The following is a 23,496-nucleotide window of genomic DNA, read 5'->3' as shown; positions in this document are numbered from 1 at the left end:
TCGGTTTTTTTCTCAAAGGTTGTTGGCCGTCAGAAGCACTACCAGCAACTTCCACAAGAGGCTCGTCATGCAAGCATGAGCGAGGGTTTGCGCCTAAAGTTGACGACTGACTGTTGCTGTCACCAGCCAACGGCTCAGGTGGGAAACCAATGGCGGCAGACTCGGGGGAGTTTTCTAAGACTGCGGAATTTTGGGTTTTTATAATAATTACGGTTCTCCACACCGCCACATGGTTTTTATTTTGTATTACAATAAACACATACCTGTGTCCGAGTCAAATGATGTCATATCAAATGATGCGATGAACTCTTCCAGTTCACTTGGTGTTTCCTTTGTACCTCTGGGAATGCATGTTGTTTTATTATTACGCATTAACAAATAAATCACTATTGCATGTGATACTTACATTTTCTGTGGTATGACGAGGGTTGGTTTCTGGGAACGAGGGCCAATTTCCAAACCCCCCTGGATCCCCTCGTATGTTTGGGGATCGGCCATTGCTATGAAGCGTTTTTCCAGCGTGGTTAATGCCATGGTCTCATTTCCGCCCCCTCCAGTCATCCTCTGAGATTTGCCTATTTCAGAGGCGTTATGGCGAACTTCCGACTTCTTGGCCTTATATTTAGTTTTGACCTCTTCCACAGTGCATTCTGCGACTCCAACCCGACTGACTGTTTTTGCCACCATTGCCAATTGTAAATTTCAGTCGACGGTTGACATACCATGTTCATTTTGCACCAAGTCCCGTTGTGTTTCCAACATGGTACATAACACGCCTAACTCCTCATCACTGAAGTTAGGTTTACGAGTTCTAGCTCTACCCAAGTTCGAACGTTTCATCATGTCAACTTATAATTTCAGAGTCAAATTAAAGAATGAATGTGTTCTGCTGCTTGTATAATGCCAATTTAACACTTATGTCAGTAATAAATACGAGGGTAGATGGCGCAGTACTATGGATCTTCCTTTATACAACAATTTCAAACGATATTGCAGGGGTTTTTACATTAGTTAGTTGTGGAATGTACAAATTTTACTACTGATAATAGCTCAATAACATATTGCTCTTTTAAGAATGTTCCCCATATATTCTGAATCGATTGAAGATGTACCTACACACAAGAGCGAAATATGTTCTAGAATTTGTTTTAAGAACAGTTCGGCCTCAATAAGTTTAGAGATTTTCAGGCACGCGTCGGATTAATTACCAGTGTTTTAACTCCCTTAGTGGAATTGTGCATGCCTTGTCATGCAGCCGTATCTAAGGGGCTGGTTCCAAAATACAGCGCCGTTAATGCCTTTTTTCAGTCGTAAATGAGACTATTACAGGGTTATCTAATCTCAAGCAACGGCCTGTTAGCCCTAGAATTCCCGCTGCTGGCCCATTGGGCCGAATCCTATTAGACCGAATGTCCCATTGAACCGAATCTTATTATACCGAATGTCCCATTGAACCGCATATTATTAGACCCAATGTCCCATTGAACCGAATCCCATTGGACCAAATTTAGCCAAAATGTGCGGGTTTATTATCTTAAAATTTTCATTGCTATTAAACGATATATTTTTAACGCCGTATTTTAAAACCGAATTAAAAAATACCTCTTTTGGTTTAAAGAAAATACCCTTGTCCTTAAGCTTGCGTCTATCAATACACTTTCCTATATAAATAATGATACTGTGATGGTCAAATCCCAAGTTTAAAAGGATGCCTCTATTGTAACCGAGCCGAATCAAAGCGAACCTGAAATGACTCGTAAAACAATCAATGTTTTGGAAAAGGCATATATTTATTGTTCAAGGAACTTTATAAATGCAGCGTTAATTGTTCCAGAATCTTTATAAAATTAATTTGTTGGTAAAGGCCCGCTTTTATTATGCAAATTATCTTCTTTATTTATTATCTTCTTCTACTACATGTTTTAAGTCTCTCAAACAATATCACGTGGTCTTAGGTTTGTACATCACCATCACCTGGTCAGTTTATACATTTTCGTACCATGTCGTACCATATAGCAATTACTAAGATAAGAGCTCGGGACCTCAATGAAAATAAAAATATTTTGGAAAATCGGTTATCATACCACTTCCAAACCTAACCTTACCTAGCCCAACCAACCCTAACCTAACCTTACCTAACCCTACGTAACCCAACCTAAGCTAACTTACCTAACCCAACCAAATCTAACCGAACCAAACCTAACCTTACCCTACCTAACCCAACCTAACAAAGCATAACCAAACCAAACCTAACCTAACCCTCTAAAATATTACCGTAATTTTAATAAAATTTACGAAAAATATTTAAAATACTCCAAGGCCATTATTGCAATAGTATTTTTTATTACTATATAGTTTCCCACTCTGTCTAACGTAACTGCAATTAAGTTCAAATGAAATTAATAATCAATTGCATGAAACTATTATTACGTAGTTTACTTTTTATTTTGGGGAATCGATCCAAGTACTGTCGCTCGGTAGTCCGATACTTTTCCACTGCGCCACGGTGAGACGAATGTTCCTATCGCTAAATTAACTTATATAGCCTTATAAGTAATAATAATATTCCTAATAAAAAAAATCCCAAAAGGCAGAAACCGCACAAACGGCGGGATTTAAAATCATATTTGAGATAAAGTTGGTCGATTGGGAATTCGGTCGAATGGGATTCAATCCAATGGAAGGACACCGAATTGCCTTCATTCAAATACGATCTCTTGGTTGTGATGCGCAAAAATGGTTAAAGGGCACCGTTGTTAATGTTCCTTGTTGCATCACTCTTTCAGAGGACTTCTTGAACACGTTGGTGCAAGAAACGCTTGATTTCGTCAAAACGAAAACGACAGAAATATTGCTCAAAGTTAAGCCGCACAAGTGAACGAGACTCCCTCAATCGAAGGTGATGGGCAAGTGGGCAAGAGTGTCAATGTGCAGGAAATTGATAGTGACGAAGAATGGGTTGAGGAAAAGGAAGAAGAGAGCGTCAATTGTGGAGCCTGAGACTCTTTGCTATTATCAGCTGATGATTTATTGGACACAAATATCACAATAACGTTTGCACCAGGAGAAGGTAGCCGTCCCGTGTCTTTGCTATACGATGCGAAGAACTATCATTCCCTCGAATTAATGGAGGGCAGAAAAGGAATATTAAGGTCAAATGCAGCTATCAAGATATTGTAAAGTGGGAATTGCTATCTTCGGACAGAAAGTGCGCTAGTGACGTCACCAATCTATTTTTTAAATGGTTAAAGTTTAATGGAAAGTCAAGCAATTCAAATTTGTTTACGCAAAACTAAGTCTGCTGACGGGCGTGGACTAACAGTGTTTCGCGACTAATTCGTATATAGAGCCGAACGTAGAAATAAATAAACAAACGGGTTTAAATTATCGAAATATATTTATTAGCGAGAGTAACTTAATAAATGTGCATAACTGAGTACGACCGATGATAACAGACTACTAGCTTTTGAATGCAAATGTGTCAATTGCCAATCTTCCACAAACACCACCCCGAGTGACTCATAGAGTGACTGGAACCATTATGTCCCCACCAGGGAACCCCACCAACCCGGTTTAGATAGTAGCAACTCCCGCCGGCGGCACACGTTATAACCCGGTACTGGGACAGGCTATATTGTTGCCCAGCTTTTCGGGTCGGGAGGATCCCAAGTTATATTTACGCCAAATGGAAATGTTTATCCGGTATCATAGATTTGAGGTCCAGGACCTAGAGTTATTTATACCTCTGTCATTGAAGGAAGATGCCCTCAGCTGGTGGGAAAATCTTACTCGCTATGCTAATCGTCCCGGGGATTGGCGATATTTTCTTCTACAATTCAATCAGGAATATTTGTCGTCTCGAAGGGACAGAGAAATTAGGGCCGCCCTTTATAGTATAAGACAGGGTGTAGGTGAAGATCTACAGTTATACCGTAGACGAGTCGTACAGTTGAATGATACCTTGATGGACCCTATTGCAGAACACGAGTTAGTCGAAATTTTAATAACCATTGTTTTACCGGAAATCACCTTGCTGTTGCCGGAGGGTCTATGTCGTACCATGGCTCAAGTGCAAAGAGAGTTTAAGCGTTTCCAGAGCCGTTTCGACCGAAAGTATACCCCAGGAGGGTCAGGGGGATATAATTCAAGTCCTGGCCAGAGGGTGCGGTTTTCCGGTCCTCCAGGAACCGCGGCTTTTTCGGCAGCTAGTAATAACGGTCAGACAAGTGGCCCTAATAGACCATCTCCATCCAGGCATACTATCGTAGTGGTTGCTTTGGCCATCTTCGTCGGGATTGTCCTAGACCCGCGGGTACACCACCTTGCCCAGGTCAAGCGGTAAATTAACCGGCGCATCCGCCTGCTGCCCCGCAAGGTCCGGCACCAGGTCAGGAAAACGCTTAGGACACATCCTGGACGGGTCTCAGGATGTGCGCCGGAACTCACAAGACCCTATCCAACTTCATTGCGTCAGAGGGGATGGTGTTAACGATAGTCGACTCAAGGAGATAGTAATTCAGGTCGTATGTAAACCATGTGTTGCTTTTCTTGATAGTGGGGCAGACCACAGTATTGTCGCCTGGGACTTCTTACATAAATTGGGAGTCATTTCGTTAATTGTTCCTCAATCGAAAATTATCAATGGGGTACAAAAGGGCATAACTAAGACTTCTGTAGGCTATATTGACTTGGAGATAGATCTGGGGAGGCAAATGGGAACAATACCGGTACCCTTTCACGTTCTGAAAGATATAGAATTCCCGATTATCCTGGGAATGGACCTATTGGACGAGTTGCGAGCCAGCATCGACCATGAACATAACGAATTCCGGTATTGTGGATATACTCTTCCCCTCATTTATTTGAGAGATCATGCGCTCGGGTTCACCCACAACCAAGAACTCGACACCGGGACAGTTGATGTGTCCCAGAAAAACATGGGTACTTTGACGGAACGAGAAGTGGGGGACTTAATCAGAATCTGTCAAGAATTTTCATCCCTTTTCTCCGGTCGTCCGGGTAGAACCCACCTGTTATGACATCGGATCCAACTGAGACCCGGTACGGTCCCGATCCACCGTCAACCCTATAATCACAGTCGGGAAGCAAATGAAGAAATCGATACACAGGTAAAAGAATTATTGCAACAAGGGTTAATTAGACCTTCAGTTAGTCCGTGGGCATCACCCACTATAATTGTAGGTAAGAAAAATACTACCGAAAAACGCATGTGCATAGACGTTACCCGGTTAAATAGCGTTACAGTGGACGATCCCTATCCGGTGCCACGTATTGCAGATATTAGTAGGTAAGAAAAACACTACCGAAAAACGCATGTGCATAGACGTTACCCGGTTAAATAGCGTTACAGGGGACGATCCCTATCCGGTGCCACGTATTGCAGATATTATAGATTCTATGGGAAAGCCTACGTATATCACTAAGCTCGACCATAAATCCGGATACAGGCAGGTAGAGATGCACCCGGATGATATTGAGAAAACGGCTTTTCTTACCAAGGAGGGGAAATTTGAATGGCATGTGATGCCGTTCGGTTTAAAGAATGATCCATCAACACTCTCCCGTTTGATGAAGAAGGTTTTAAAATATGCACGACGTTTTGGGGTCAGTGTATACCTGGATGACATTGTCATCGCTAATGCTAGCTGGGAGGAACACCTTGAAGCTCTTCGGTATGTGTTTTCACAGCCGAAACACGCCGGTTTAACGCTTAATTTGAGATAATCGAGTTTCGGAGTTTCTAAGGTTGCCGTACTCGGCTACGTTGTAAGCGCGCAAGGTGTACAAATTGACCCGGAGAAGGTAGAAGCAATTAGGAACTTTCCCAGACCACGAACCATGAGACAGGTTTCATCCTTCTTGGGAATGTGTGGGTTTCACTCCCGGTTTATCCCTCAATTCGCGGATCTTACGGCCCCTCTTAATCGATTAAAGCGTAAGCATCAGCGATGGCGGTGGGGAGACGATGAGGATACGTCTTATCAGGGTTTAAAGCAGGCTATAGCGGAAGCAGCTATGCTGCAGGCCCCAACCCTCGGTGGGAAGTTTATTGTTACCACGGATGCTAGTGGCATCGGTATTGGGGGTATGTTTACCCAGATTCAAGGGGAGGTAGAAGTACCACTGGCCTATACCAAAGACCTTCAGAATTAAAATATAATACTCCAGAGCAGGAAGCATTAGCAGTCGTAGAGGCCGTCCGTAAATTTCGCCACTATATAGAGGGCCGGTGCGGTCTTATCGGATCACAGGGCGTTATGCTGGTTACGACGCTTGAAGGATAAGAAAAGTCGGCTAATGCGGTGAGCCTTGGGGCTGCAGGAATTTATGCCGTTTGAAATCCTGCATAAATCCGGAAGGGAAAATGTGGTTGCCGATGCCTTGTTTCGATGCCCGGTATCAGACTTGGACACAGTCAGTCCGAAGGTCTTAGAAAACGACGACATAGATCAGTCGCCCGGTCCTGAAGGCCAGGAAGTCCGGGTTAATATGGTATCGTGTAATCCGGTGGCATTAGGTCTCCCGTTAGATGTAGCAACTAAGGCCGACATTAAGTTAGCGCAGGCTGGCAGGCTATTCGACGGGATTTAGAAAAGGGAAAGGCATCCAACTAATACACTGTATAATAAAAGATGATATGTTATACCGGAAAGCCCAGGGTTTTCAACCGGAAAATGTAGTTATTCCAACCGCGATAGTGCCACGGATATGTCAAGCATTTCATGACCACCCACTATCGGGTCATAGATGTCGCACCGCTACTTATAAACGGGTGCAAACTAAATACTATCATCCTAAGTTGTATTCCCTGGTTCAAGACTAGGTTCGGGGATGTGAAGTTTGTCAGAGATATAAGAGTAGGAATACTAAGAAACCAGGTTTAATGATTCCTTCTCATAAAATCCATCCCGGGGACTTGGTTGGTATTGATATTATGGGTCCCTTACCAGTAACGAAATCCCAGAATAGGTTCTTATTGATAATGATAGATTATTTTACCAAGTACGTAGAGATATTTCCGGCACGAAGTGTTACCGCCCCTATACTGTGTAAGATCTTACTACAGTATGTTTCACGTCATGGTACGATGACAGCCTTATTATCGGACAATGGGCCTCAGTTCATATCTGTATTATGGAAACGCTTATGCCGAACGTTAAAAATTTAATTGAAATTCACGTCTCCAGGCCAATATGACCGAACGAGCAAACAGGGTTATAGGCGAAATAATGAGTATTTATACCGGGAATGCCCATGCGAAGTGGGACGAAAGCTTTCCCCTTAATCAGTTGGCCATTAACAGTGCCATCCATACTTCCACTGGTTCATCCCCCTTTTATTTACATCATGGTTATGAGCCTACGTTACCCTGGGATGAGCGGGCCTTTGCCGATGTCCCCGAGGACATAGAAGGAGAGATTAGGGGTTATGAGGATGGGCCACTCCGGGAATGGCAGTTGTCCCGTGACTTTGCTCAGGAAATGAATGAGCAAGCCAGTGCTAAACAGAAACGTTTTTATGACCGGAACTATTCCGCTGGGGAACTAGAAGCAGGGCAATTAGTGTGGAAAGTAGGACATAGCTTATCGAACGCTGCAGCTAAGTTCTCAGCTCAATTAGCCCCAGCGTGGGAGGGTCCCTATGGACTAGTAGAAAAGATATCACCGGTTTCCTATGTTATTATTGATTTGGAGTCAGAGGCTTTGGCCGTTACTTGGCATATAAATCAGTTGAAACTACTAATGAACTCTGTGGTCCTCGAAACTTAGGAAACCACGGAACTTGAAATCCCGCCGGTAAAACAGGAGCTGGAGAACGTTGCGGACCCAGATGATGGGCAGGGACATGAGCTGGTTGTAACGCAGGACGAAAGATCGTTTATTGAGGCGGACTCCTGGGACGGTCAGGAGAATGTCTGGGATGCGGTGCCGTTAGAGTGTATGACTTCCGGCCTCGTCAAAGCCAGGCAGAAGGGGTCGTTGATAGGCCGTCGACCTCGATACATATAGAACCGGATATACCCGATCCGAATCCTAGCATTCCGGTAAAAAACGGCTCAGTTCCCACCCCGATACCACGGAGAGAATGTAATCTCCGACGCCGGGTTCGAGTTGAGGAACAGGAAGAGCAAGGGGTAGACCTAGCGGTAGCAGGTCCTTCCGGGGAAGGAACGCAGAATCGGGGTGCTCAGAGGGACCCGGTGTTGGGCACTCCCACGGGGATAGGTCATAGTCAGAATATTCAGGACCATTTGTTAATGGCGTCTTTTCAGTACGGGTGGAAAAGGGAACTAGTTTTGAGAAAGGATATCGGAGGTCGAATTGGGGACGTGTACTATTACACCCCGGAACCAATTAAGGAAAAGCTGCGATCCTACAAACAGATTTCAGCCTTTCTAGGAACGCATCGCGACCAAGCCCGCCGGTTGGGAATGCATAATTTTAGAATGAAGCCCCAACCGATTGCGTATCCCCCGTTTGAGATTGTTCGCCATGCTCTATGGTGAAGCACGACCAGTCGTATCACGATTTAATTTTAATTTTATTTTTGGTGCTTGTTTTTCACGAATGTTGGCATGGACCTTGCGATCATAAAGTGACGAGGCTAGTATCGGCTACAGTTCTCCTTTACCTTTCAGGCTATGGGAGACACAACCCCAACGTTTAGGGAGCAATTCCGAATAATCGAGCTATCGTCTAGTGAAGACGAGGACGTGGAACGTACAGACGGACGGCCCTTGGTGGTCGAAGTAAACCACCCAGTAACGAAGGACACAAGCAGCTCTCCACCATCGCTCACGCATCCTGAGGACCCAATGGCAGTCGCTGTTTCGGACAATCCTCCGGTAGGCCAGACGGCCGCTGGCTTAGATTCATCATCACCAATCGATTCCGCAACACTGGTAGTGCGTAACGGCAGCAGCACTTCCGCCACGGTGTCAAGAGCCACCTCCCCGCCTCCGCGTTACGTAGACGTTTTTTGCTCCCTCCCATGCTGTCTCACGCACTGGTACGGACATTGCGGGTTTCTCCCTTCATGTAAAAAACTTGCCAGAACGCTTTCCTGCGAGCTTTACGGGATTTGTTTCCCACTTCGGGGCCATACCCGACGAATTAGATGTAAAGTTTATGCGCACCGCCTTTTCGAACCCCGGTGTCTTAGGCACGGTATGCAAAAGAATATCTTCAAGATCGAAGAGTGGAGCAGATCCTTCTCATGGCCTTGGCGTTCTCCAAGGTCCGCGAGGTCGGCGCTATCGGCCTGCATTTTTCCCGGGACATTGATTTATGCCCCACTGAAGCCCAAATACAAGCCTTTCGGCGGCAACTACAACTGGCCAAAAACTATGGATATCCAGTATTCGTCCAATGCAGCGACGGACGGCAAACCAAAGAGGCGTATAAGACATGTTACCGGGTCTTGACTGAAGAGCCTTCCCCAAGGACATGCTATTGTCCTGCTAAATTTCTCGGGAGGACACGAAGTAGCCGCGAAATTCCTGTCCAGATTCCCCCGGTTGTTCCTAGCCCTATCCCCGGCTATGGAGCCCCATTATATGATTCGTTTCCTACGTGATATACCGATAGAGCGCCTACTGGCTCAATCAGAGGCCTCGATGTTTGCAGCAACCAAAGGCCCAACGACGGCTGTACCATCGCCCGGTTTGACCTTCGTCGCCATACAGCGCATTGCGGCTGCAAATGATTTGCCGGTGGTTGCCGTGGCCTCCATCATCTGGACCACCTCCCAAAAGTTGTTTCGTTACCCGGTATAGGTTTAATGGGTTAACCTTTGTGACCTTTTTGTTCTGGAGTATTGTTTTGTTTTTGTTTCCATAAGCGGATGGAACACCTATATCCATGAATCGGTGGTTCCAGGCCCCAATTCCCGGAGTCCCGACCACGTTTTTCTTTGACTAACTGTACCAACAACCTGAGACAATTACTTCATTTGTCCCATAATACAGAGGCATTTATTCAGATTCTTTTCAAAAAACCAAAAAAAAAACTTTTTGTGTTATTCATTGTTTTCTCGATATCAATATGTATATGTCTTTGTACCCTCCCCCAAAGTGGGGATGTCCCCTCGTCGGGACTTAATAAATATGTTTCCTCCTTGACACCTTATTTGTGGTCCACCCGAGTTTTTGAATTTGGTTCCCTGGTTCTGGGTGGGGTTTCCCTTCCCATTATTTCTTTTGCAGACACACCCAGCGGCATTACACTGCTGTTTCCCTTTCACCCGGGGCCTCTGCTTGTTCCTTGCAGAGGGGGAGGATGTAACGGAGAGCCCGATACAAGGGTTCACCACCAGATGGAGCGATCTAAACCAATACCAGAGTTCCCCGCTAGACGGCCCCGGAAGCTGAACTTTAGACCGGTCGTCTGCTCGAGAGCCGGGATTGGCTGATCTCCGGAGGCCCGAGGGGATATATTGCCCGGGAATCAGGGCAGTGGGAGGAGGACCGGCGTCAGAACCAGTTAATAATTGACTTTGTCTACTTAATTAATGTTATTTAACGGATTGTATATTTATTGTTTACTAACGGATTGTATATTTATTGTTTACTAACGGATTGTATATTTATTGTTTACTAACGGATTGTATATTTATTGTTTACTAACGGATTGTATATTTATTGTTTACTAACTGATTGTATATATAATTTAACCGGATTTAAATGTTAAAAAATACATTGGATTAATTGAATTTACGTAGTCGTGTGTTTTCGGGTATCAGTGGAAAGCGCGCGATTACAATGTAGGGTTCATCACAATCTTCTTCTCTATCAACTGGGGTTGTAACTCTCGCAAAAGGTGCCGTAATTTGTCGCTGTCGGGCATGTTTAGGTCGACTCGGGAGCAGAGTATAAGAACGTCATAAACATATTGGTCGTAAGATTATTGGGGTTGTTGTGTCCGCTGCAATAATCGAATATGGGAGAGCTCGTTAAAGCTCTGGCTACGGAAGGTATTTGTTAATTGAGTTTTCCACTGTTCCCATGTTCTTTGAGTGCCATTTAATTCGGATAACTGGGTCCCAAACCATATTTCGCGTCCCCGTCTAGGGTGACGCAGAGTAGTTCGCTCTTATCGTCGTCCCACCCGTTGATTTTACATACGTGTTCAAATTAAGTCAGCTATTCGTTGATATCTTCGTCGTGTGTGTTAAAATATTATTTCATAACAATAGCCAGTTCTTAAACAGCTACAAATACATAAAGCGAGACCGTTACTTTCCTACAAACGCACCTACTCCAAGTTCACCAAAAAATTTGCCATCAACCTCGGGTATCAAGAGAAAGCCACAACCATTGGACAATGCTAAAATAGTATTAGTTGGTAATCTTCGAAGTTCCAAAGATGCTCTAAAGAAAACCATAGCCCGATTTGGAGGCAATGTTGTCTCTCAAATTGACAAAACTACACCTTGCGTTATAAGTACCAAGGAAGATGTTGAGAAAAATATCAAGAAAATTCGTGAAGCTAAGGAACACAATGTTCACGTTGTATCTGAAGACTTTTTAAGTGCTGTGGAAAATGGATTTTTAGTTCTTATGATCCAACAATACAGCATGGCCAGTTGGGGTGGAAATCCTGAAGACAGAATTAATTCTTACGCTGCTGAAAGAAGACTCAAAAGTGCGGCTGTAGGAAAAAGTGACTCAACATTCTCATCTGGAAAGAGTACCAAAGTTAAACTGACAGTGAAAGGCAGCGTAGCTGTTGAAATAGATTCAAATCTTGAAGCCATCACAAACTTGTCAGAAAACGAAGAAGAAGCTTTCAACGCTGTTCTCGCAAAAGTCGACATTACTCAAGGATCTAATTCATTTTACAAGCTTCAATTTCTAGAGTCAGACAAAGGAAACAATTACAGGGTGTCACGGAGCTGAGGACGTGTTGGAACTACTATTGATGGAAACAAGACGGAACAGTTTGAGACTAAGTATGAAGCTGTTGCCGAATTCAAAAGGCTTTACGAAGAAAAAACTGGAACTCCGTGGGAGTTACGCCACACTGCCTCAAAGGTTCCTAATAAAATGTATCCCGTTGACATTGACTATGGCGCCGAGAATGGAACTTTAGAAAAACTGGTAGTAGGATCTGGATCTAAACTTCCCAACGCCATCCAAGAACAAATTCGCCTTATCTTTGACGTGGAGAAAATGAAGAAGGCCATGACGGAGTTTGAAAATGCCATTAGGAAAACTTGCGAGAAAACAAATTGAATAAACGAATTCCGTTTTGACGAAACTCCTGGCTTTACTCGAAAATTAACGTGTCAATAATAAGATAGCCCAGCTAATAGCTTGCACCAATAGATTCTTTACGGTAATACCTCATGATTTTGGAACCAAAGTGCCCACTCTTTTCGATAATGTTGAGACTTGGCCAACCCTATTTTATTCCCGTTTTTAAAATGTGACCCTATTTATGCCTATTTTTATTTATATTTTTAAGTGTGACAATATTTTATTGCTAATTTCAAAATGTCGCAATATTTTATTTATATTTTTAAAATGTCGCAATATTTTATTTATATTTTTAAAATGTAAAACTATTTTAGTCCTATTTTTAATATGTGACGCTATTTCATCTATATTTTTAATATGTGACGCTATCTCATCTATATTTTTAATCGTGAGACTTTTTTGTTCTTAGTTTTAAAATGTTGTAACATTCCTTTGTGATAAGAAAAGATCATTTTAAATGTAGAAGTGCAAACAATTCCCTAAGATTCTAATAATTGTGATTTTGAATTACCCAAGCTTATTCCTCAACCCCACAGTTTTTCTGGCTTTAAAATTTCGCGGGAGAAAAAAAGATCGGAAAAGCGACATCTATGCGCGGTGCCGAAACACGCCTTGACTCCCTTCCCGCCTCCCGGAGAATGCGCGCTCAGGCCTGGATTAATAATGTTGGCAAAGGTTGAGATAATAAAATCCAAGGTAGAAATGCTAGATTTCCTTCTTGAAATGGAGATCGGCCACAAGTTAGCCAGTGTTAAAGAGGAAGGTGGAACGACCAAAGATCCAATAGATCAACATTATGAACAATTGAAAACTAAAATTCAAGTATTAGATAAAGAATCCGAAGAATTCAAGACATGAGAATTTTAGTAACATACGTAAAGAACACGGACGCTGAGAATCACAGGAGTTATGAACTTGAAGTAGCTGAAGTATTTAAAATTGCTCGTCAGGGAGAACGCAAACACTACCGACCATTTCAAAAACTCCATAATGGAAAGCTACTATGGCATGGTTCCAGAACCACAAACATGGCGGGCATCTTATCTCGAGGCCTTCGTATTGCTCCACCAGAAGATCCGGTTACTGGTTACATGTTTGGAAAAGGAGTTTACTCTGCAGATATGGTACTACACATAGCCTTTTAATAAAGAGTTAAATTATAGGTTGTTAACTTCAAATATTTGATTCTTTTAGGTCTCTAAAAGTGCCAATTACTGTCACGCCAGTCGAGACAACAACACCGGGTTGTTGCTCCTCTGCGAAGTAGCTTCAGGAAATATGCTTGAGCTACCTCACGGTAAATTTATTGAAAAATACCTCTCAAAACACATAGTACGAAGAGAATTGGACAAACCTTTCCAGATCCTGAGAAAAGCAATGTCAGAAATGATGTGGAGATCCCATAAGAACCCCCAGTTAAAGCTAAAATTAACTCCAGCTTACTCCACAACGAGTTCATTGTCTATGATACGGCGCAAATAAATATTAAGTACCTTTTAAAAATGAAGTTCTGTTGGAAGATCAGTTGAACCGAATACAACAATAGGTTATTTAATTAATGCAAAACGTTTATTTACGAACATAACAATACTGTTAAAGGGCAGACAGGATTTTGGGTAGAATATACCTTAAGTTCTTAGTAGTACGTGATAACAATCAGATGTCCATACCCTCCTCTCAGTATTTTCAGTGAATATTTAAAAACTAACAAATTTTAGACGTCGCTAATGAAACCTATTAATTTCGAGAAAACAAACGCACCGCGGTTTATCGTTTCCGACAATAAGAGGGCAGAAAAGACGCGCGCAGGCACTCTTTTCACACCATTTTATCATGCCTCTTAGTAGAGAAATGGCTGCTAATCCTATGGCAATAGTGTTTGTCTGGCTCCCTTTATTGAGACCCTATACTCTCTCCGTATCATTTATCACCTCAATTTCAATACAATATTGTACTGCCTAGCCTAGCGTTTCTTTTATCGCTTTGAGAGAAAGAGAGGGGTTTGGGGTTGCTTAAGTTAAATTCGTTCCCTCCAATGCCTGCCTATACGAAACGTAAAAATCTCCTTTAATCCACTGGATGATTTTTTTCACGTGACCCATTTAGTAATCGTCTCGACCGTTTTGTGGCTGCACCGCGACAGAAATTTCAAAATTTTCTCTCTTCGGATCTTAGCGCTATACGAGTTCCTACGTCACAGTAGCCTGCGGAAGATGCCCAGTCGTAACCCATGTTTGTGTAATTAGAGGCGTGATAAACTGATGGTTCACACTAATAAAATTAAAAGGATTATGCTAGTAACCAATTTCATTTAATTAAATAATTAATTAATACTGCTAAAATTAAATACCAAAGCGGCAAGATACACTGCATATTTTTGGAATCATCCTTGAATTTTGAAACTTATCTATTCAATTTAAAATCAGTTAATTTGCGTAATTTATTTCAAATTTGGGTATGATAATTACAAAGTGCCGAATTCCTCGCGGGCTAGAAGCCTTCCCCAACCCCTATTCTCCCTGTAAATTTGGTTAGTCTGTATATCTTTCAAATTGGTCTCGGTTGTCCCATTTAAGGGACCTCCTGTAATGACGGAATTTTCAGTTTTAACATGGTTATATATATATATATATATAGCTTGCTTGGCTATGTTTCTAGAAGATTTTAGTGATTCCAAACGCTGTTGACGAAATTTAGTAGCGACTTATTCGACGGTAAAGCATGGTTTTCACTTGGCCGACAAAAAAGTTACTTTGCAGCTGGACGTCAAACGTCAGATTTGTTTTTTACGTTGTCGCCCAGCGCTATAGCGTTTTCACCTAGCGTAGTTCCTAAAAATAATGGAACCAAGGCTAAACGGATTAACATTGCTTTAATTGCGGCCCATCTATTGTCTTTCTTTTTTGCAATCTTTGTTTCTAATATCATACATATTTGTATTGTTCCTAACCTCTTCAATAAACCTTTCAGCATTGAACTTCGGTATTTTCAGGGATTTGTACAAGCAACTGACTCGATTAGGATCGAAATAAATAAAAAGATGGCGGACCGCGGACGGCCTCTTCCGAACACGCATGGTCGAAAATGACGTCACGACTCTAGCTTATTGCTGATTGGCTCGCGCTCAGCGTTAACGTTGAACGCGGCCGAAAAAATAGAAGCCTAATATCGCCACACTCAACGTAATTTCTGTCCAGTGAAACTAGGTTTTTTTTCGGTTGTCACTTGACGTCGGGCGAAAAGTCGTGACTTGCGCCAAGTAAAAACCATGCTTAATCCGTAAAGACGAGGAGAAATTTGTATCCTCTTCTACTGATTGGAAAGGGTCCCATGATATCAACTCCTATTTTGTCGAAGGGTCCAATTGGAACTGTAGATAACATAAGACCAGGTGTCCTATGGTTACTGATCTTGTACTGTTGGCATAGGACGCACTCCTTGACGTATTGCCTGAAGTCCTTGTCAAGATCGGGCCACCAGTATCTATGTCCTACTTTCTCTCGCGTCTTGTATTTACCTCTATGAGCAGACAGAGGATGATCATGCAAAAGTCTCATTGCTTCTTGTCTGAGAGATCTGGGTAGGTAGATCCTCGCCGGACGAACTCCTGACGCTTTTCGGTAAATGAGATTGTTTACCATCTCGTACTCTGTATTGACTGGAGGGTTAGCTTGTCGCAATTGTTCAATGATTTCTCGAATAGCAGGATCTTCCCCTTGAGCAGTAATGATATCATCGCGATCAAAAATATGAAAATTTGCGTGAGGATATGGTGGTAAAATATACGCGACGTGCTAATGATCTAATGGAGTGTTAGATTCTTCAGATGACGTGTCTTGAATTTCTTCTTCCATGGAGGAGGCTACAGACATGGCGAAAAGTCCTATTGGAGCTCGCGAAAGGGCGTTGGCCACGACGTTTTCGACTCCTTTCTTATGTTGAACCTTGAAATCGAACGTCTTTAGATACATCGCCCATCTGACGAGTTTTGAGTTTGGTTCTTTAAGTCCAAATAGCCACTGTAAAGCTTTATGGTCGGCTACGACTGTAAAAGGTTTACTTTCCAGGTACGGGCGGAAATGTCCAATGGCCCAATATATCACTAGACATTCCTTTTCGGAAGTACTATACTTTGCTTCAGCGTTTCGAAGATTTCGGCTGGCATATGCGATTGGGACTTCGATTCCATCTTGAATCCGAGACAGCATTGCTCCCAAGCCGGCATCTGACACATCTGTTGTTAGTATGCTCAGCGCATCTGGTTTATACGCGGCCAATGGTGGTGAGCTGCAAATGGCGTCTTTGATTATCTTAAAAGATTCCTCTTGGTCAGGACCCCAGGTGAACTTGACACCTTTCTTCTTCAATAGATTGAGTGAAGTGGCTATCTTTGAATAATGAGGTATGGACCTATGATGCCCTCCGGCCATTCCAAGGAATCTTTGGTGTTGTCTTAGAGTCTTTGGCTGAGGATATTTCTTGATTGCATCAGCCTTGGAAGGATCTATGTAAATTCCGGTTTCGTTGATTACATGTCCAAGGACGACTGCTTCCGATTGGGCAAAGCGGCATTTCTTCAACTGAAGGGTTAAGCCAGCGTTCTTTAGTTTATTCATTACGTACTCCAGAGCGTTCTTCTGCTCTTTCCATGTCTTGGAGGCAATAAGAATGTCGTCGAGGTACACGACGATAGCGAATTTTTCTCCATCTCGGAAGACTTCGTCCATTAGGCGTTGGAAGGTACTTGGCGCGTTGGAAAGTCCGAACGGTAATACGTTAAATTCGTATTTTCCCGCGTGCGTTATGAAAGCTGTCTTTGGTGCACTTCCTGGTTCCATTTCAACTTGCCAGTATCCAGATTTCAAATCCATTCAAATCCAATGCGGTGATGTATTTGGGTTTTCCCAATTTACTGATAGTCTCATCGATTCTTGGAATCGGATAGGGATCCTTTGCGGTGATGGAATTTTATTCACTGACATCGATGCAGAAACGGTATTTCTTCTTTCCCGTACCGTATCCGTCGTCTTGCTATAAGATCACCACTGGTGAGGCCCATGGAGACGTTGATGGCTTGATAATTCCATCCTTAAGCATGTCATAGATGCTTTGTTCGATAGTTTTCTTCTTGGCATCACTAACCCGGTATGGTCTTTTGTGTATCGGCTTAGCATTTCCGGTATGAATTTCATGGACCACTAAGCTGGTTCTTCCTAATTTATCACTAAAGAGTTCCGGAAATCGGAGAAGGAGTTCTTTCAACTCTCTCTTCTGCTTATATGAGAGAGAAGTTGATTCAACTGCTTCATTGACGTTAGAAACCATTTGGGGTGAGGGAGGAAGTTTATCCTCTGTAACAAGTTACTTTTGTTAGACTTCACTTTACGAACTTCTACAGTTCATTGCATCCTATAAAATTGTATCTCTTAATACTGGACACACCTGCACTCACACCCCTGACCTTTTCAATACCTGTTGTTAACCCTTTCGTCACAGTACTCGAAATTTGTAAAGAACGAGATGTTTTTCTCGCTTCTAAAAATAAACTCTTTTGAATTCATATTTGAAAAGAACGAGATTCCTCTCCTCGGAGGTTAACCCCTTGGTCAAAAACCCCTCGGATGATAAACGGATGAGAAGGAATCTCGAGCGACTTCGTTCTTAACCTCTGCACTGTTAACATGTAATAAAGTTATCTTGGATTTTACCCCCACGGCTAAAATTATTTTTAAATAAGTTTGTACGCGAACTACAACGGCATAGCCAACCGCTGCGGGGCCTTATGACCCCAAAGTCCGCTACAACTTTGGTGGAGGCGCCGTGCTTCGATGTCGGTTTCCCTACCGAGTCGCCATCCTTGATGACTTCTTTTGCCGGAGGTTGCCGTCGTTCCTGACTGTTGCCGGTGGTACCATAGCGCCTTTTCCGTCGTGCATTTGGTCGATCTTCGAGTTCTCTAGCATCGTTTTGGTCGTTGGGAGGAGAACTGCGGGACTCTTCAGCTGCGCCAAAGATCTCTCGAATCGACTCCGAGGTGGCTGCTCACCGTCAATTGTTCTTCACTGCCGGACTGCGGGACGGTACGTTGCCGAACGAACGACAAACAACACGAATTTCTGCCGTTGGACTGCGGGACAACGTGCCTCGAGGTGACCCTCACAAACCCTCGTCACTCATCAACTCCGTAAGGACTTACTCAGCTGCCGGACTGCGGGACGGCACGCTACAAGACGCATCACGCTTCGAAAATCTACCGTTGGACTGCGGGACAACGTGCTAATAGAACATTTTCACCGCGGATCGTCGCCCATCATCACCGGAAGGACCGCGGGACTCCGGAGCGGCACTCTACACCGAAAACAATAAGGTTGGACACAAACGATTTTTTTTCTAAAATTATCAACCTACTGCTAGTACGGGACACTATTTTATTATCATTGTTTAAATTAAGAGTGTATAATTTATGGATAAGGAAAAACGCTATACGCGATCTCAGGCCCGTAACTTAGATATTATTTCTTCTGGTGAAGAAACAGAAATTTATTCCCCCTCACAGGATAATCCTGTGTTATCAGATAACGTAGATTTAGATATATTCACAAACTGTTCAAATTATCAAAATCAGGATTCCTCTAAATTAGTAGACACAATGTCTTCAAAAGGTGATCCAAATGGTTCTGGAAATCCCAATTCAAATACAGCCACCCCTATAACCAGTAGTCTTACTTCGGGTACCACAAACACTACCCCGACTACCAGCCAATCTTCTTTGGCTGACGATATTGCAAATCGTATGGGTGCTCTATTAGCTAATCTAGTAGCCCAACAAAACCAACAACAGTTAAATCTAATAACTGCTTTGACCAATGGTCAATTTAACTTGGGTTTTCCAGGGACCACTCCTACTGTTACAAATCCTATTAGTCCTAGTAGTTTAAGTAATTCGTCGAGCACGAATATGCCGCCATCAGGCGCTTCTCCTAGTGTTTTAAATGCTAATAGTAATCAAAGTAATGCTAATGTAAATGTACCGTCAAACAATGGAAATGGTCAAATGTTGAACTCTTATAGCTTCCCTAATTTGTCCATTCCCCCTCCAAATTTTACAAATCCATACGCTAGACCAGACCCACGGCAAATTCCTAAATTTCTCGCGGGAAAAGACCCTTTAATTTTCCTGTCGGAGGCTGAGCGTTTCCAAAGAATATGTAATTTAACTGACCCACAGTTAAGGGATTTAGTAGAAAGAATGTTAGAGGGCGACACTTTATACTGGTTTGACCGTATGGCGCGAAGTATTCCCACGTGATCGGAGTTTAAAGAACACTTTTGCCGAGCATTTATCGGTGTAGATTTTAAAGAACAGCTGCAAAACAAGCTGAATAGGTGTAAGCAACGCGAAGACGAACCAGTCTTAGGTTTTATTCTAGAGATGGAACGTTTAGCACTACAGTATGACCCTTGCATGACTCTTCAAGCTGTAGTTACTCACATTCTCGACAGCCTTAATCCACATCTAATTCCCTTTATGAGGTTACCAGACAACCCAAGGCTAATAGATGTTCAAGAAAGCGCACAAAAGGCTGAGAATCTGTGGAAGCGTTGTCAGGCTTTCGATGGTAAAAATCCGCGAAGCCAACGTCCCACCTTTCAAAATAGGCCTCGGCCTGTCCAAAATTTAAACCCACCTCAAACTTCTAGGGACTCCATTCAGGGTACAGGGCTTCCTAAAAATAGCCACAATCCATCGCCACATGTAAATAATACCGCCAGTAATGTAGTCAGGGAACCTAAGCAAGTGCAATGTAAGAAATGCCACAGAATGGGACACAAGTCGTTTCAATGCCGCGCGAGGCGTCAAAATGGCAATAGGGCAAGCGAACACCACGCGTCTAACCCTCCCGGGACAGTTTCTAGTATAGCCACGGCGGCTAGCGAAGATGAATCTTCCCCAAATCAAATTTCAGGCGTGATTCAGGCCGCTCTAAATGAAGCCGTTTCACCGCAAACGTCACATGCCTTTTCGCCAATAGGTTCTTCTGTCATTGATAACCCCAGCTGGCAGAACCTCCCCCTAGAATACCCTGAAGGGCCCGATGACAAGAAAGTTATTCCTGAGAAAAATCTCAAAACAAAGGTACGAGTGGCTGCCCACCGACCTCAAGTAGAAATAACGTTAGGTCAATATAAAGGCTTAGCAGTGTTAGACAGTGGGGCAGAAATTTCCGCTATATCCACTACTCTATGGGGTAAAGCACGCGGTAAGTCAGATACTTTACGCCCGTGGTCAGGACCAAAAATGAATAACGCCGATTTAACCCCGTTTCACGTTATTGGTGAAGCCGCGTTAAACGTTACCATCGCCGGACGGTCTTGGATGTACGTGTTCGCCGTCTCCAACTCCGTTGATAGCGATGTCGTTCTAGGTTGGGATTTTTCCGAATTTACGTTAATCCACGCTAAACCTCATTCAGGCACGTTTCATTTTGGGAATGAACCCACGACGTACCCTTTAGCCAACGCTAACCCTTTACCTGCGCTAGCTATAATTGAACCTCTATGGCCTTGCACCCCTGTTGATTCCCCTATCATCCCAGCTGACACTTCTAGCGTAAACAGCACCCCTGTCGCCAACAAACATGCGGTCACCCCATGTGATTCAGAAGTCAGGGCTTTGATAGAAGAATTTCCCGAGGTTTTTACAGGTGAACCAGGCCGATGTACTTTGCTAAGGCATAAGATAGTATTAAATTCCCAGGAACCGTTTAAATCGAGAGCATATCCCCTCTCCCCAGCTCGCAAAGCTATAGTTGACACGCAGCTCGAAGCCATGCTAAAAAAGGGTATTATTCGAAAAAGTTTTTCACCGTATTCTTCCCCTTTGCTATTAGTCGGTAAGAAAACTACCTCAATCCCTCGCGTGTGTGGAGATTTTAGGAAACTAAACGAAATAACGGTCCCTGACGCCTTTCCCCTACCAATAATTAGGGATGAAATTAACCTCCTTGAAGGTACAACTTGTTTTTCAATCATTGATTTGAAAGACGCGTTTTGGCAATTAGAACTTGATGAAGCCGCAAAACCCCTCAAGGCAGTAGTCACCCACCGTGGGTTATTTGAATTTAATGTTTTGCCTTTTGGTTTTCGAAATTCCCCAGCTACTTTTCAAAGATGCATGGTCTTAATCTTTGGCAATGAATTAGGAAAATTTGTATTGATATACATTGACGACATTTTGGTTTACTCCAAAACTCGCGAAGAACACCACGTTCATCTTCATCACGTTCTAACCAAATTACGCGACGCTGGTCTAACCTGCCGTCCCGATAAATGCCAGTTTTATCGTTCTGAAATTTTATTCTTAGGCCATGTCGTTTCCGCGGCTGGTATTCAAGCTGACCCAGCTAAGGTACGCGTAATATCAGAATACCCTAGACCATCGAATGCTACAGACGTTAGAGCCTTCTTAGGTTGTGCCGGCTGGTATAGAGAGTTTATACCCGATTTCGCCGACTTATCCGAACCCCTGGTTAGGCTGACTAAGAAGGATACAATGTTCTAATGGAATTCGGCATGTGATGAAAGTTTTAACGCTTTAAAACAAAAATTAATCTCATCTCCTATCCTTAAAATGCCAAATTATCAGATGCCATTCTTCCTTCAAACTGACGCGAGCATGATAGGCCTAGGGGCGGTACTTTTTTCAGACAGACATCAAAGGCACCGAACAAGTTGTCGCGTACGCTAGTAGAAAATTACAGCCTGCTCAATCTAGATATCACGCCACTGAACGCGAACTTCTCGCTGTGGTATGGGCGATCAATAAATTTCGTCACTACATTGAAGGAATAGAATTCACACTGATCACGGATAGTAGCGCTTTGCAATGGCTGCGCCGCATGAAAGATACGTCATCCAAGCTCACACGCTGGGCTATCCAGTTACAGGGTTTCACCTTTGAGGTAAAACACCGTAAAGGCGTCGACAATAAGGTCGCGGATGCACTCTCTCGCTACCCAATCCCTGATAATGGTGATCACCTGGATGCGGATAATCCAGATTTATTTGAGGACCTCATTAGCCGTCCCTGTCATTCCCTAAATGTTTCCGCCATTAAGAGCGCTGACCCAACTTCTGCCATAGTAGATTTTAATTTAACTGACGTGTTTGATAGGACTAAATTAGCTAAAGCACAAGATGACGATCCAAAGATCTTAGCGCTTAAAACCTATTTGCTATCTAGTCGCTTGCCAACAGATAAAAAGCTCGCTAGACGCATTAAACATAAAGCAGACCGTTACGTCATTGCAGAAAACGTGGTTTACCGCTTACAGGAAACAAGGCCTTGCCGCCACGAGCAAACATGCGCGAAACCAATAGCTTGGCTTCCCATTATTCCTAGCACATTGATACCCCACCTGCTGCGCGTGATCCATGACGATCCCACTGCAGGACACCTAGGTATAGACAAAACGCTATGGCGCGCAAAAACAGTAGCTTATTGGAACACATTAAATCAAGACGTTCAAAATTACGTTAAGTCTTGCAAGAAATGTCAGGCTTACAAGTCTGACAATCAAAGCCCAGCTGGTCTCTTAGGCACCCTAGGTGCAACAGAACCATGGGAAACCATTGCACTTGATTTAATGGGACCTTTTCCGCGAAGCTCGAAACAAAATGAATACATGCTGGTCATAATTGACAATTTTTCTAAATTCGTTGAGATTTTCGCTTTACGAAAAGCCACCACTTCCGCTATCACTAAAAAACTCACAGAGGAAATCTTCCCTAGATATGGAGTTCCACGAATCATAATAGCGGATAATGGTTCCCAATTCTCTAGCGAATCCTTTCGGTCAATTTGTAACGATTGGAGGGCTAAAGTACAGCACACAACCCCATATCATGCACAGGCGAATCCCACTGAACGTTCCAACAAAACAATAAAACAGATGGTCACTATATATGTTGAGACAGAACATAAACGTTGGGATGAACAACTCCCCAAACTAGCTTTAGCTATTCGTTCAGCTCCGCACGCGTCCACGGGATACTCGCCCCATTTTATGTTGACCGGTCGCGATCTCAAGCTACCCATTCATCGTTTTTTGGAACGCAACCCCTCTGCCGACCCCCTTAACGATATTTCCGATTATGTTCAACATTTGACTGATAAAACTACGGAAATAAATAAAAATGTCAAAATTTCTAAAGAAAAA

The sequence above is a fragment of the Phalangium opilio genome, unplaced genomic scaffold (assembly GCF_054372755.1).
Source record: "Phalangium opilio isolate 3A_F unplaced genomic scaffold, DU_Popi_V2 ptg000078l_1, whole genome shotgun sequence".
NCBI lineage: Eukaryota > Metazoa > Arthropoda > Arachnida > Opiliones > Phalangiidae > Phalangium > Phalangium opilio.
The sequence above is the reverse complement of the archived record's forward strand: the minus strand, read 5'-3'. Positions refer to the sequence as shown.